We start from the raw sequence: 3,927 nt of genomic DNA on the forward strand, positions 1-3,927 counted from the left end.
AAGAAAGAAAGAAAGAAAGAAAGAAAGAAAGAAAGAAAGAAAGAAAGAAAGAAAGAAAGAAAGAAAGAAAAAAGAATCATTGGACTTTTCAAAGTACGTTATATTGTTGAGAACTTTGGTTCATCAAATAAAGTGCATACATTTGAAAAATTGAAATGATTCTAAATTATGAATGTTAGCTGCTGAAAGCACAAATGCATGGCTTATTTTATATGATGCTGTTTGTGCCTTGTGTTATTTATGTACAAGGTTCAAATATTTAAAAGAAAGGACAGCTGACCCTTGTAGAACCTGGGGTCTAGTGAAGAAGAAAGCAAGCAAAGATCAAGCTGCTATAACTGAACTGAATCTTAAAACGGATGGGATGGCAGGAAGGCCTCCTATCTGAATCTGTGTATTTGGATTCAGGGATTATAGGAACAGCAAGGTGCTATTTTATAAAGAGGAAAGTCTTGAGAAAATAACTACTAGGATTCTTTTGAAGAATATCATCAAGCTGGTGTGATTAGATCCCAAAGTAAGAGGATGTCATTGTATCCCCCCAAAACCTCATGTAGTCACTTAGGTGGGCTTCTACTGTGTGTGCCCAATTCATGATCAAATGAAGAGATTATGGATGTGACTGCTTCTGTGATTATACATGTGAGTACTACACCCAACCTGGGGTGGATAGCCTGATTGCATTATAAGGAAGGGAGAGGCTTGCTGAGTGCTGCTCCTCCACTGCTGCTCTAGTGTTTTTACTCTTGCTTTTTTGCTGTTTTCTACCACCATGAACTGCTGTCCTCTGCCATGGGCCACTCTGTCTTTGAACCAGCTGAGTATGGTCTGAAACCTCAGGTATGTTGTCCTAGCAATGAGAGAAAAAAATATACAGACAAAGGAAAACCATGGGGCCAGCCAAATAACTCAGCAGATTAAATTGCCTGTTAGCAAGCACAGGGGCCAGGGGTTTGATCTCCAGGCCTGCCATGCCAGTTCCCCCCCCCCAAGGGTGCTAAGATGGCAATTGAGACTGGGTGTGGTGGCACATGCCTGTAATCTCAGCATTTGGGAGGCTGTAAACAGGAGAATCATTACAAGTCTGATCTAGTAAGGAGACCCTGAAGACCCTTCCATATATATATGATCAAATTCATATATATGGGAAAGCATGAAAGGCTAAGCAAGAGCCCCACATGGGGAACTTCAGTTGATGGCCAATGAGTGTGACTATGAACCTTTGAGGAGTCTGTGCTGAAAAGTGGCCATGACAGGTTTGGATGTTGGGGTCAGTACCTGAAAACAGGGACCATCTTCTCCTCCACTGTATGTCAGAGTTCATAAGAGTTGAGGCTTAAAACTAGCAAGAATGATTCCCAGAGAAGTTTGCTAAACACAAATTCAACCAAGCATATCTGAAGCTCATATTGTCTGCATTATTTTATTCTGGTGCTATTTTTATTCCTAGTTGCTCTCTTTTGTTGCTAAAGATGGAATTCAGTCTAGGTTGCCTTCTTTTCTTTCTTTCTTTATTTCTTTCTTTCTTTCTTTCTTTCTTTCTTTCTTTCTTTCTTTTTTTCATCTTCTTTATTTCACATATTTTAATTTCAGAACAAAATAAAAAAAAACATAAGATCACAATAAACAACATCCAGGTCTGCTGTCAAATTACAGAGGGGATGAGGCACAAGACCCTTACTTCCTGCTTTCAACAGAGGGCAGGAGAAATTAGTTACTCTACTCAGCAGAGGGAGAAGTGAGACAGGGCCACTCAAGCTGCTGGGGAGCCACTGGGATACTATACAAAGTGCATAGGCTTCCCATAGTTAGAGCTCCTAATCCACTTCTTCCATCTGGGATGCAACCTCATCCCCTTCAAGGGAAGGGATCTCATCAGGGACAGCAGCACTGGGATCCTCTGTAGTCACCTCATCTTCTTCAATGCCCAGGCCTGGCTTGATCATGTGGTAAATACAGTTGGAGTAGGTCTGGCCGTCCTCCAAGGAGAAGCCAGAAGACAACAGTGCTGTCTCAAATAGCAGCACCACCAGATCCTTGACAGCCTTGCCATTCTTGTCAGCTTAGGCCTTCTACCTCAAGGTCTGTAAAATTGGGTGTTCGGGGTTGATCTCCAGGTGCTTTTTGGCCATCATGTAACCCATGGTGGAGTTGTCATGGAGGATCTGGGCCTTCATGATCTGCTTCATGTTGGCTCTCCAGCTGTAGGTGCTGGTCACAATGCAACAGGGTGAAGACACAAACCTGATGGACACTGCAATCTTCTCAACTTTCTTATCCAAGGCATTTCTTAACAATGTTTTTGCAGATGACTTTCAAGATCTTTCTTTGCTTGAGCATCTTTCTGGAGATATTTAAGGGGAGATCCTCAGAGTCAGCCACACCATGGATAAAATTTAGATACTTGGGGATCAACTCATCAAAACTGTCCATGATGCACACATGGTTGACATAGACTTTATTTTGTTCTTCTTCTTGTTCTCAAATAAGTCAAGAGGAACCCCCCAAGGAATGAACAACGATGCCCTGAATTCCAGCTGACCTTCCACAGAGAAGTGCCCGACTACCAGGTGGTCTTCCCAGTCATTGGTGAGGCTTTTGTAGAATTCTCTATATTCCTCCTGAGTGATGTCTTCAGGATTTTTTGTCCAAATGTGTTTGTTCTGTTCCTCATGATCAATGTATTTCTCCTTAATCTTCTTGGTTTTCTTTTTTTATCCTTTCCAATATCATCCTCTTCATCTGAGCCCACACCTTCAATCTTGGGCTTCTCTTCATCAACCTTATCTTCCTCTTCTTTTTCACCTTTCTCTTCCTCTGGCTCATTATCATTACTTCTTTCTCTCTTTCTTTCTCCAGATAAAGGATGAAGGGGTAGCCAATGAATGGGGAGTGCTTCTTTACCACCTCTTTGACACGCCTTCCTCCTAGTACTCTGTCTGGTCTTCTTTGAGATGGAAGATCGCATTGGTACCTTGGCCAAGGGGCTCCCTATGGTCAGCACAGACAGTGAATGATCCCCCACCAAAAGACTCCCAGGCATACTGCTCATCATCATTGTTCTTTGTGATCATGACAACTTTCTCTGCCACCAAATAGACAGAGTAAAATCCAACATGAAACTGACCTATCATGGAGATATCTGCACCACCAAGAAGAACCTCCATGAATGCTTCCTTGACCAACTTGGCAATTGTTCCCAAGTTGTTTATGAGATCAGCCTTGGACATGTCAATGCCTGTGTCCACCAAAGTCAGTGTCAGCTCCTGAGGGTTGGGGATATGTCAATTTTCAGCTCTTTGCCACTGTCCAACTGGGAAGGCTCTGTCAGGCTTTCATATAGGATCTTGTGCAAGGCATCAGAAGCATTAGAGATCAACTCCCAATGGAAAATTTTCTTGTTGGAGTAGAAGGTATTAATGATGAGAGACATGAGCTGGGCAATTTCTGCCTGAAAGATGAAAGTCTCCACCTCCTCCTCCCCCTGGTGCATCTCCTCAGGCATTTGGACCACAAAGGGCTGGGATAAAAGAGAGCAAGTCACCTCGGACCATGTCCGATGCACTGCAGAAGCAGAGCTGCGCAGTGGTGACTCAAGAGACCAGATTGCATTTCTGACCACTCTTCACAGTGTTCTACTTTGTGTTTATTTTCTTTATAAGGACCAGAGGTTGTTTCTGGCTGATTACAAAGTGCTCTAGGGGGCCTCGGTGTCTGCCTCCTAGAACTTCATCAGTGCCTCCCATTCTTTTTGTACCCTCATGTAGCTGGGTGGTTGTTCACTTTTTGAAGAGGAGGGAAAATGAGGAAGAGTGAATAAGGCTTAAACTTTGTCTTGAGGGTGGACATAAGTTGTGCAGTTTTAAATTCTTACCATATTGTAGGCCCAAATCACGGAGTTCTGAGAGTAATGAGATCTTTCATCCC

General features: G+C 42.9%; 1 pseudogene; it reads right to left on the reverse strand.

Annotated features, from left to right (window-relative positions):
- Window positions 1-1,817: 1,817 nt before the first annotated feature.
- On the reverse strand, window positions 1,818-3,505 carry LOC101570827 (annotated as a pseudogene).
- Between the last annotated feature and the right edge of the window lie 422 nt (window positions 3,506-3,927).

The sequence above is a fragment of the Octodon degus genome, unplaced genomic scaffold (genome assembly GCF_000260255.1).
Source record: "Octodon degus isolate 3935 unplaced genomic scaffold, OctDeg1.0 scaffold00062, whole genome shotgun sequence".
Taxonomy (NCBI): domain Eukaryota; kingdom Metazoa; phylum Chordata; class Mammalia; order Rodentia; family Octodontidae; genus Octodon; species Octodon degus.